Below are 13,436 nucleotides of genomic sequence, written 5' to 3' on the forward strand. Positions count from 1 at the left end.
AAGTAGAAGAGAACTAAAGGTACCTAACAAGCTTTATCAATGGATGTTTCTGCTGAAGAAACACTCATCCTAATGCTTCCATCAGGGACTAAGAGTGCCAGGACCTACAAATAGCATTATGTTCTAGATAGGTTTTGCTCGATGCTGAAACATCATAAGGCGGCCACAGATAAATGCTATATGAATATATTAAGCATATAGTGAATACAGGAACCAAATAATTCCTTTTTGAAGTTCATACAGTTTGGCTTGCAGATAGCATACTTCACTTGCGCTTTAAATGTGAAAGTGTGCATTTAAAATTTTATTTGCATAGACAGAGAAAGTTATTGAATCATGCAAGTATGAATTCAGTGAAAGCAAAAAACAGTCAAGTATATTCACAACAAAAGTGAAGATTACACATTTCAGTTTCAGTTATGAATTAAAGGATGCAACTGCCAAATATAGCAAGCATCCACAAATTGAAGCACAGACACGGTATATTTCCTAACTTTACTCTTAGTGGTGAAATCTTTGTTAATAACATGCTTTAATCCATGACTGAGGGTGGCTTTGCAGGTTTAGATTTTCCTCTGTGTAAGGGTTGACAGATTCAGATGCATAGCTCTCAACCTCATAGAGCAAAAAATCTGGACAAGGCCATAAACAATGGAGGGACAAAGACCCCACAATAGGGATCATTTTTAAAATTTGCTCTTGCAAACTTAGATAGAATATCAGGTTTTGTATTAGCATGAATTTTCTGAAAGGTATGGGGTCTGAAAGACAAATGTCTGTCATTATTTTCTGACTTCAGCCCTCAATGATTTGCAAATGATTTGCCAGAAAACTACAATTTTATGAGAAACAAATTAAAAATATTGTGCAAAAATCTGAACAGTGTGTGAAAATCCGTACAGTTCAGAGGTATGTAGATGAAATCTGTACCATCTGAGCAGTTTGGACTTTTGTTCATTCTTTCCTTGGCACGCATTTATTATTTTTCAGTCCAAAGAACTGCAGCCTGACATAACTCTAACCACATAAATCTGTGACCATCTTTTATATATTTTTCTCAGTCTTGGTTATACAATGGAAGGGGTTCTGTGTTTTTGACTAAGGAATTTTCACTCCAGCTTCAGGTAGTGGAATATACTTCAGTTAACATAATGCTTTCTTTTGTTCTCATCTCCACATATAAAGTAACGGCTAAATTTCGCAATCACTTGCAGTGCTTCAAGTACGGGGACAAAAGAAACATATTGTATTGAGCCTGTGTTAGTACCATGGTATTTTTAACCTAGTATTGTGGATGGCACTGGCTAAGCTCCTTCTATCAGCGGCCTAGTGTATTTTGGTTTCTAGAACTAGTTCTATAGTTCTTACTTTTCAAATGTGGCCCAAGCTACCACAAGCCAGGAAAAGTGAAGCCACCAGGCTGCTCATTCTGTATCCATAGTCTGAAGGTATGTATATATTTTTTTCGGCAGTTGTAGTACTATTCATCCCATATGTTTTCACCGAGTATTCTGTCCTGTCTCATAACTGATTGAAGTAACACTTTGCTAAACGACTCAGTCCCATAAAAATCAAGTGTTCGTGTGCATTTGGGGAAGACCCTCCTCCCCATCCATCACATTTCTGCAATTTAATCAGGTCCAATGTCACTGAATCCTGGGAAGAAGAGGAATCCCTAGACACACTAAAATGACGAAACCATTATTTAATGGCACATTTTTAAAATACAGACATTTGACAAACCTGAACCTCATGTGTGAAACAATTAACTTCAGCAGAGAAGTGATTCAAACTATGTCTCTGCAGGTTTTAAAATAAGCCTTGCTTCCCCCTTCCAAACATCAATGCTAAGGGTCAGAGTTACAGTGTGTCTTAAAGAAAGTATAGTTCGCATACATGTGTTATAGATTGCTGTGCTGCTAATTTGCTAGAAAACAATCCACTGAGTTTTCATCAGCACCATTCTGTTCAGTCTAAGCTAGTATTAAGTGACTACCAAGTCATCTGGAACAAACAGCTGGAAAAGATAGGAAGTGCTGAAATGGGCCATCTGGAACTCTTACCCAAGTCTCACAATTAGGCCAGAATTATATTAATAGCTGTAGTTCACACTGGTACATAATTAACTATTTTCTTTTTCATTTAACATTGTGATGAATGCATAATTCCTTTGCATGAAATAATTAGTTTTAGTCATATAGGTCATGTTTTTTCATATGTTATCACCACATGGTTTGCTGGGATTGCGACTGGGTATTACAGAATGCATCCTCATCCATCCCCAGATTCTAACATGCCTACATAATGTGTTGTAATGCTTCCAGCATAACTAGTCAAGGAAACAAATTATTTCCCCATCTCTTATCTGACTTGGGTCACAAAACAGATTTGTGTTGATATGAGTTAAAAAATACAACTTGCGTGTTTGGTACTTGTCACCTGTCATCTGAGTATGATTTTGATACAGAATAATGCACTTTGGGTAAATAATACCTCTGAACAAAATACAACATATCTACAAGACTTGCTGCATGTTCTGGGAGTGAAGGGGTGAAACCAGTTTTGATGTCATCAGTGTCTGGTAAATATTGTCTTTCTCATTTTTCCAAATGGGAACAGTACAACCAGCTGCTGAAAACCTTGGAAAATGAATTCTCCCATTGTCATCCAAAGTATAAAATCAGAGCACAGACTGATAGCATCACAGGAGTACAAAATAAAAAATATCATTGTCATAGACATCTTGGGATTATGGTTATGGTACAAGTGGTAAATGATAATGCCACTGATTAAAATGTCCTTATGTTTGCTTCTCTAATGCATTGTCTCAGTGTCCGTGAAATACCCTAATATGAACTTCCCATAACAAAGACAGTCACCCCACATGTTCAAAGTAAGCGCAAACTGTTGTGTTGAGACAGAGACAAGTATTCACAGTAAACTTTGCTGGAGTTCAACTCACTGCATCAATATGCTGATTTGAGCTGCAGTACCCCTTATCTCTTTATAGTAACGTACATTTCCAAAAAAGGCAGAATTTTGTTACCTGGAAGGTTGCATGACTATGAATCCCTCTGCTCTGCAGTTAGAACAGCTACACAATGGAACATTTACTACCTATGTTATTGTACAGTATAGGTACTAAGAGAACCACCCACAGACACTAACCCTAGTCCAACAAACACACTCACTCATGCATGTGATTGAACAGCAACATACTGAGTCACACACAATAACCATTCATGCACAGACTCTCATCAACCCATTCACATGCTGATCCAGTGCTCTCTCACACACACACTCACCCACACACACATACACGCACACACACGCACAAGCACAAACACACACACACACACACACACACACACACACACACACACACACACACACACACACACACACGCACACACACATACATGTATGTACTTACACATTCACATTTGCGCACAGTATTGTTCACCTACAATGGCTATCTCTGCAGTGTGAAGTGGCTATAAATTCACACTGAAGATTCCCTAAATCTGCAGATTTCTGCCCAGCAGCTGCATAGTATGTGCAACTACAAATTCATTTACTTAGAACTCCACCCACAGACTACCATTGTGGTATACCGAACCTTGCCGTCTAAAGTGCATAGTGCTGGTTTTATGTAGCGCGGGGGGGGGGGGGCATAAATCAGAACAGACTTGCGAAAGTGTGTAAGAAGCTTACCCTCATCCCACATTCACAACGCAACAATAAATACTGGCCAGTCTCTGTACTCCTCTAATTAAATATATAAACTGTGAGGACACTGCATGCAAGAATAACAGATTGACACCACTTAGTGTAGTGGGGTGACAAATAGTATACATATGAAATAAGTTCTACTACAGAATACTGAAGCCAAGAACATTAATATTACATCAAAAGAACACACTAAAAATAACTTCACCAAATGTAAACATAAACATACAACAAACAATTCCAAACAGACACACACATAAACACACACACACACCTGCCCATTTAAATAAACCCGCAGCAACAACATTAATTTAAATTAAAACAAAAAACTCAAAATACGAGAATGAAAAATAAAATTAAACATGTACATGTACACAATTGGAAAACAGCATTTTTGTCAGGATAGACCTTATTCTAAATATCTTAACTGATTAGAATAAACTAAGAAATTCTAAAGTAACTGTTGCTATACTAATAAAATAAGAGAAAAACATACACTACTAATAAAAGACTAATACCTCAGAACTATACATAAAAACCTACAGAAACTTGGCTAAAGCCCTAATCAGTAAACAACTTACACAACTGCATCTCATCGAAATCAATAGAAAACAATGGTTCAGATCTAAAAAGCACAACAATAGATAAACAGCATATATGGGTGTCTGGTTTCATGTTTATGTGGAAAATAAAATAGTTTTTACTTAAGCATTAAGGAATTTAGCTTGGAAAAGCATCCAAAAACTCAAAAATTAAGCCTATAATATAAGGCTCTCACATGCGCGTGCGCACACACACACACACATACACGTTTCTACTCAGGATGGTTGTGCAGATTTTTAAACAAGGCATGTTTCACTGAGTACACTATATCCAGTCCCACTTCATCACATGGTAGGAATGGACTTGCCCCCTCTGCAGGATGCTGGATTAATGTTAAAGCCCATTTGCCCATTTCTAAGGTTTGTTGGATCAGGTTCAAGAGAGTATAAGCCTGCTTACCACAGAGTTACCTAATACACACACACACTCTGTGTGTGTATATATATAAATGTATATATACATATATATATATATATATATATATATATATATATATATATATATATATATATTTTTTTTTTTAAATCATTAAATGTTTCATTCCCTTCCCCTAACTGAAAGCTCTACATATTTTAAGATTATGATAAATTTTGTGACTTCCTGATATCACACTGGTTGAAGACCTTTTGAATTTTTTATGACATTCAAAATGTACCCCAAAACATATTTGGTGGGGTTTCTCTTCCCTGTACCTTATACTTTGCATAACTAAAAAATGAACTATGATATGCACCATCTCAGAGATAATGGAAAACGTTGCTTACTAATGCATTCTTTCACTAAACTGCCTGATTTTACTGGGACAGTTTTAAGTACAGTATGACAGAACAATGTGGACTTTGACCATTTGGGCCTTAACGAGTCATGCATGTGCCTAAATTACTGGAAGACTCTTTAGGAACTGTTTAGCAGGTGTGTTCAATTTGTTTATCACTACTGACACCTGATATTATAGTATGGGCACAACACAACCAGGTGCAACATACTACCTTAGGATTACCTGTACTGATCTGTACCTATATTGCGATTTGTTTAGTTGTTATCAAACACCCAGTTGCCTAAATCTCTAGCAATTTTCTGTTAGTATAGTATATTTTTGCTGTGCTTTAGAATATCTGCTCCTACCTAATCTCCAGTGTCTTTAAGAACTACATTCCAAGAATGTTTACGCAGATCCTGGTGAACAGAATATGTTCTTCGTGTTTCACTGTTGCAGTCATCACACTTGGGTTATCTGCCTGCAGGTAGCCCTCAGTCGGCCCGAATACCAGAGTCTTAGGATTTCTGCGTCAGATGCTGTCGCTTCTTCCATGATGTCAGGGGTTTAAAACAGGCAGCCAACGTCATTACATCAGCTTTTCTTGCTGAGCGGGAGCCCAAAGCAGAAGCAGTTTGCAAGTGCCGGTCGGCCGCTACCTGAAATTTTCATTTTTCAACTTTGTAATCCTGAAGTCTTCTAAAGCTAAATACTCCGTTGGGATCCTTTTTTCTTGCTCTAACCGATGTCAGAAAAAGTTAACAATTGTCTTGCCTGTGGAAAGCAAATACCTCACAGAGATTTTCATTCTTACTGCGTCACCTGTTTAGACCCAGACCACGATGTTCCTCACCGTCGGTTTTGTGCCTTGTTTAATGCTCGAACTATTTGTCATTGGGCTATCTTTGTCACTAAATTCTTTTGCTCTCGTTCTCCATATTCCAAAATGGCTTTGATAAGCCATCTGACTACCAATTTTCTGAAAAAAATGTAAATATAAAGGCAGAGACAGACCGCATAGGTCTAAAACTGTTGATGGCGCTTTCGTTAAGCTAGTCGCCAGTCCACCGGTACTCAGTGAGACACCTTAGCAGACCCTGATGCCCACTTCTACAGATTTGCAGGCCTCTGCTGAGACCCATTCGGAGTCTAGTATGCTGCGAGATGCTTCTTCGACTATGGAACCTGCGGATGTCTCTGCCTTGGATGGGTCTGGAGCTGCTGTGCAGGCACTGGCTTCTGAGTTTGCATTCCGACCTACCGATGTTCGAATTAAACTGACAACCTCATTTTTAGCTAAAACTACAGAGTTTCTGGGGCCCAGAGTACGCACTACACCTAAAAAAACGACGACCAAAGAGCATGCTCAAGCTCCCATGCCGCAAAAACAAATGCTTAGAATGGCTGAAGACCTTATTACCCTAATTAGGGGAAGCCAGCCTTCCCCTGCTAAGAGACAAAGAATTGAGTTACTTTCTGATTCTACAGACCAGGAGTCCGATGACTCTGACCCTTCTGATTATCAGGACATGCCCTTATCAACCTATGAGGATTCTGATGCAGAGAAATCCATTCCCTCTGCTTCCCCTCCAGAGGACTTTTCTTTGGGTGAAACCTTGCATACTTTAAGAAAGCATTTCCACTGGTAATGCCAGGACTACCCTCAGTCCAAAAAGAGACTCAGAGAATTTTTAGATTTGCCTCAGCACAGGCCTCTACCTATACCCCCTGTCCTGGATGTGGTAGATGATGTTTTTATGGAATCCAGTCTTACTCCAGATACTTCACCCCAGCCCCTAGGAAACCTGACAGGTACTATAGAGCACCTGATTCCCACAAATTTCTGTTCAAGAATCCTGCTGCGGATCCAGAGACCATTTCCCAGGGACCTAAAGGCATTAAGGCTACTACAGCCAAAAATCCTACCCTTCAGACAGGGATTCTAGAGCTTTAGACAGATGGGGTAAAAAGGTATATACGTCTGCTACTCATATCATCAAAGCACTGAATTGCCAGTTTCACATGTTGAAGTACCAGCAGCATATTATGGAACTAATTGAACAAAAAATGGTGTTACTTCCAGATTGTGCAGAAAATAAAGATTTACAAGAGCTAATGCATTCTGCAAACCAAGTTAGTAAGCATACTTTGCAGTGCGGCTTTGATGCCCTAGAAGCATCTTGCAGGGCTGCAGTCACTGGGTCTGTACTGAGAAGGCATGCTTGGTTGAAGGAACAAACCTTGCCAGATCATGTCAAATCCAAATTACTAAATGCTCCTTTAAGTAAGGGCTGTTTATTTGGCACCAAAGCAAAAGAGGTTCTTAAAAAGATGGAAGAAAAAGCTAAATCCATACAAACTGTTAAATAAGTCTTACAAGTGCAACCACCTACATTCAGTAGGCATTGGCCTTCTAAATTGGTACTTTCCAGCCCCTTCCAGGCCTTCTCAGACCAAACTCAGTGGAAACAGGCCACCCAGACTACAGTCTCAGGGTATGCAGAGATCTAAACAATGGAGTGTTCCAACCTCAAAAACAGGGAGTGGTAAGCTGCCACCTTATGGAAAACGTTCACAATGACTTTTCAGTTATAGTTCCCAGCCCTGGCCAATTACTTGTGCCCTTAGGAGGAAAACTTGCCCTTCATGCAAAAAAATGGATATCCATTACTCAGGATAGATGGGTCCTAAACACTGCCTCCCAGGGGTACAGATTCTACTTCCATACTCTGCCAACCCCAAGAGGGTTTCCAGACCTTTCTCCAAACCAGTGGGCAGAGGCTCAAAAGCAAGTACTTTCCATGTGCAACATCAGAGCTATTCAGCCTGTTCCAGTAGAACAAAGGAGGCAAGATTTCTACTCCAGACTTTTCCTGGTGCCCAGATAAGAGGGCTCTTGGCACCTAATCCTGGATCTATCAACTCTCAATACCTTTCTGGTGGTCCCAAAGTTCAAGATGCTTACCCTGCAACAACTTTTCCCCATGCCAGCCAAGGATGCATGGTTAGTCACTCTAGACTTAAAAGAAGTTTATCTGCACATCTCCATAATGGAGTCTTGCAGAAAATATCTTCACTTCAGGGCAATCTCTATGCACAGTTCTCTGCACTTCCCTTTGACTTATCTACAGCATCCAGAGTATTCACAAAGTGTCTGGCTCCAGCCATTGTATACTGCAGGCAGAGAAATATCCAAATTTTCCCATACTTGGACAACTGCCTGATTCAGGCAGCCAGTCAGGAATTGCTACTTCAGTACGTGGCATTTGTAAAAAGCTTTCTCACTTCACTGGGGTACACAGTCAACGAAAAGAAATCACAACTGGCACCCAGTCAAAAGATTGTATTTCTGGGAGCAAGCTTGGACATAACTTCCCAGATGGCATTTCTCACCTCAGAAAAAAACAGGTCTATCTGACAAACTACTTCAAACAAATGGCTACCAGAACTCAGCTATCTGCAAGACAAATACTGCAAGTCCTAGGGTTCATGGCCTCATGTATTCTGCTAATTCCATATGCAAGACTGCATATGAGGAAACTTTAATGGTACTTAAAAAGTCTTTGGTGCCAGCATTCTCAGAACCTGGAAACAGTCATTCCAATCATACCTTGTCTAAGGGCAGAGTTCCTTTGGTGGGCAGAATCATGCAACCACAACAAGGGACTGCTTTTCACTCAACCCCTTGCCACCCAAACCCTGACAACAGACGCATCAGACTATGCATGGGAGGCTTACATGGCAGGAAAATGCATTCAGGGACATTGGAGCCCAGCCCAGATTCTCCTGCATTTTAATCAAAAAGAGATGCTAGTTAAACAGAATGCTCTGACAGCCTTCAAATACCTAATCCTTCCAGGACAACTCCTCATAAAAACAGACAACACCACAGTTATGTGGTACATAAACAAGCAGGGAGGAACCCCTCTTACTCACTCTGCAGGTTAGCCATGGCCCTGTGGAACACAGCCTTGAGCAACTAAGTGCATCTACAAGCTCAATTCCTGCCAGGCAAACAAAATTCACTGGCAGACGACTTAAGCAGAAATCTGCTAGACCCACACGAATGGAAATTGGAGCCCAACACCTTCAACCTTCTGATACAGAGGTGGGGGACACTGGAGGTGGACCTATATGCCTCCCCCGAGAACCACCAGTTGAGCAAATTCTGCACCAGGAACCCTCACAGTAGGGCCTGGAAGGTGGATGTCCTATCCTTTCAATGGGAAACCTCTCTATTTATGCCTTTCCCCCTCTGCGCCTCCTCTCAAAAGTACTACTCAAGATAAAACGGGACAGGCCAAGGACAATTCTTATTGCTCCAGACTGGCCATGCCAGCACTGGTACACAGATTTTGCATCCACAATTACAATCCCTAAAACTAGCAGCCTGGCTTTTCCCCTGAATACTCCACCAGCAACCCTCAGGAAATATGTGCTGAAAATCATTCTTGAAGCCAGAAGACCTATTACTAGGAAATCCTATGCCGAAAAGTGGAAAAGATATTGTTCTTGGAATCGGTCTCAAGGGAAGGACACAGCTGTGCCCACCTTACCTCTAATCCTGGATTACCTAGCAGAGCTACTCAACAGAGGCTTATCCTTCTCCTCCATTAAGATTCATGCCTCTGCCATCTCAGCCCATTATAATACTGAGCCACCTCTATTTTCTCACCCTCTCATCAAAGAGTTCCTGAGTGGGGCTAACAACGTAAGTTCCCCTAGGAGAGCACCCAACCCTGCCTGGGACCTTAACTTTGTACTGGAAAAGCTCATGCCCTTTTGAACCTGCAGCTTCAGCAGAGATAAAATTCCTCTCTTGGAAAACAGCCTTGCTTTTAGCCATAACTTCAGCAAGAAGAGTGTCCGAGTTACATGCACTAATGGCTGTGGAACCCTTCATTATTTTCCATGCTGATAGGGTTTCCCTTTGGACTAACCCACCCTTTATGCATAAGGTAGTGTCTAGTGTGGCTCTAAACCAATCCATCCATTTACCTACCTTTTTCCCTAACCCTCAGAATAAAGGGGAAAGGATCCTGCACTCCTTGGACGTGCACAGACAGCTCAGGTTCTACCATGACAGGACTAAATCCTTCAGAAAATCTGACCAGCTGCTAGTCAGCTTTGCTACAGTGGCAGAGGGTAAGGCCATTTCAAAGCAAACTATTTCCAAATGGATAGCACACTGCATCCATTTATGCTACAAGCACTATGGAAAACCTATCCCTTATGGGATCAGACCACATTCCACTAAGGCTACTTCCACCTCTAGAGAATTTCTCAGGGGAGTCCCTACCAGAAACATCTTGGAAGCTGCAACCTGGAGTTCTGTACACACCTTCACCAAGCATTACCATTTATCAATCTTTTCTAAATCCAGGGCTGGATTTGCTACAGCAGTCTTGCAAGGCCTACCAGCCAGTCCTAACACTTCTTAACTGCCTCTACCCTTCCTCAGCTTTGGGAATCAACCCAAGTGTGATGATTGCAACAGTGAAACACGAAGAACATAGTACAGTTGTGTACACTTACCATAAATGTAGATGTTAGTGTGTATTCACTGTTGCAGTCCTGGTTTCCCTCCCTCCAGACCCCTGACTTTCTCTGGCTTTCTACCTCTCCTCTCTATGGCCATTCCTAATGGCATTGGTATTGACTTTTTACTGGTGGAGTTCCCCACCATATACTAGTTCCTATTTTGGGGGGGCTCCTGACATTTGGGGCAAGAAAAATTGATGCAATGGTGTCAGCTGCCTGTTTTATACCCCTGATGACCTGACATCATGGAAGAAGCAACAGCATCTGACGCAGAAATCCTAAGACTCTGGTATTCAGGCCGACTGAGGGCTACCTGCAGGCAGATAACCTAAGTGTGATGACTGCAACAGTGAATACACTTGAATATCTACATTTATGGTAAGTGTACACAACTGTACTTTTCAGAGCTAGACAAGCATAATATGGTACACTGTACCAGGAGGTACAGAAAAGCAAACATACTTCTTTGTTTGGTCAGACATTAGTGATGCTATAAATGCCTTTATGTCTGCAAATGATTTTAGTGTCACTATCAACAGTATATAGTCTCATGCATGGCAACTGCCAGCATTAATTCAAGTAAGACTCTTTGATTTACATTGTACCACATTTCACATGTCTTATTTTAGAAAGGCAGTCTGAGAGCTTTTTCCCTAAGCAGTGCTACAGAATGCATGCTATGGTTAATAAAGGTATTTCTGGTATTGCATAAAAACAGAATCTTTTTAGCCTGATAAGCCCAGTAAGCATAACTGCCTATTCTTTGGGACACTGTGGCTGATTTGGCTAAGTGTCTTTAGAAACACATAATATTATTGTGAAGAAACAGGGAATCAAATCTACATATACAGCATGAGCTCAGTAGCAACTCATTTTCTTAGACCTCTGTGCTATACTGCCACTGCATCACTTTCTTCAAAATGTCACAGGTACATAATGGCAAAGATATGAGCAGTAACCCTGGTCAATAAATTGCAAACATATGCTAATTACAAGAACTGGCTTCTAATAAAAAAGTCACATGCTTTGTGTTGTGCAGTTTCTGTTTGACTGTCCAGTGAAAAGGAAGCCTTGGACCTAACCCAATTATGACTATGAAATAAATGAATAATAAATAAATCTGCCTACTCCCTCTTTAAGGCTTGGAGGCTGCTGTTCAATCAAGGCCGTAATCTTGTCATAGAAAACATTTCCTGTTAACTACCACTACCCTCCTGAAAAATCAGCTTTGCTTTTATCCCATTCTCTTCCATATTCAAATGTGTTAATACTTTAATGATTAGGGTGTGATTTTTAACAAATATTTAATGCTCAACCACATTTATTCCATATATTTATCTTTTTACTTCCCATTCTTCTTCCTCTTATTTCACTCCTTTTAGTGTCCCTGTGGTGCTGCCTATAATAAAATTAATTTCAGCATACTTAATGATTAGGGTGTCATTTTAACAAATATTTAAACTTATACATTTTATTCCATATATTTATCTTTCTACTCCCCATTCTTTTCCTCTTATTTCACTCCTTTTTAGTGTGCCTGTGATACTGGACATAATAAAATTAATTTCAGTATACTTTGTTTTCCTATCCTGAGCTTAGAGGTATCTATTATATGTATGTTTTTATCAGCTGATGGACTACATCCCTGAGTACAGAAAGATGTCACCTCTGAAACCATCACAAATGTTTAGTCAGAAAGAAAGATAAATGACAGAAGAGTACCTTCTCTTACCCCTTTACTTTCTGTTAGAAGCATAGTGCACTAAAAGCCTAATACACATGGTATCCATTAAAAGTCCGATGTCTGTAACTATGATCCTCAGAAAAGTAAGAATTTAACTGAGAAAAGAAGGCTAAATACTATTTTTAAGATTGTAGTATCTCACGGCATTCTCCCTACTCATTGTGATATGCAAGCAGTAATGCCCAGCAGGATACATGTTACACAAGCAATACTGTAATGTCCGACCGGGTGGATGTTATCAGGGAATTAATGCATATAAAGGGATTATGTGATTTACCACTTCAGGAAGGATGTTCATTTCCTAATAACGCCCACCCTGGAGGGCATTTTTGCTTCTAAAGAATGGGCTGTCTGTTAAATTATTTTACATCTTTTTTATTAATGAATAATTTTGAAATATATTTTAGATGCAAAACAGTTCTTCTGCTTAATATTTCAAACTTGCTGTAGCATATCTAATTGCTGTTGGAGGAGGTATTTTACATCCAAACTAAAAGTTATGTAAGTATTTAATGTCTACACAAACACATGCACACACACTATGAAGCACAGACTAATACATATATACATGGAAGCACAAACAAACACACTTAAACAGAAAACACACACACACAGGATCAGCAGCTACAAATCCTTTGTTGCAACTCCCCCATGACAAATCGCAACGGATTAAGGCCAGTCAATAATGCCTGATATTAGAGGATTTTTTTTTAATTTGGATGTTGAAAGACTGCATGTTTGACAAATGCACTGTTATTCCGTACCTCACTTTGTTTGTGCGTGTGTGTCTGTTTCTCCCACTCACTCACTCACACACACACACACACACACACAAATGACCAGCAGTTACAGCCACAGGCCTCTTGCCTGTCTCTGATTTTGCATCGTAGTTCTTCATTGTTTGGAGGACTAAGGTCAGTGAATAATGCCGAACCTTAGAGGTTCACATTTCTTATTTTGTGAGGTTTGCAAAATGATAGACTGCTTTCTGCAGTCTAAAGACATCAATCTTCTCCATTTTACTCTCTCTATATATTTCTCCCTCTCTCTCTCTCTCACTCG

Source organism: Protopterus annectens, chromosome 3.part0 (genome assembly GCF_019279795.1).
Source record: "Protopterus annectens isolate FY-2018-M chromosome 3.part0, PAN1.0, whole genome shotgun sequence".
Lineage (NCBI taxonomy): Eukaryota > Metazoa > Chordata > Ceratodontiformes > Protopteridae > Protopterus > Protopterus annectens.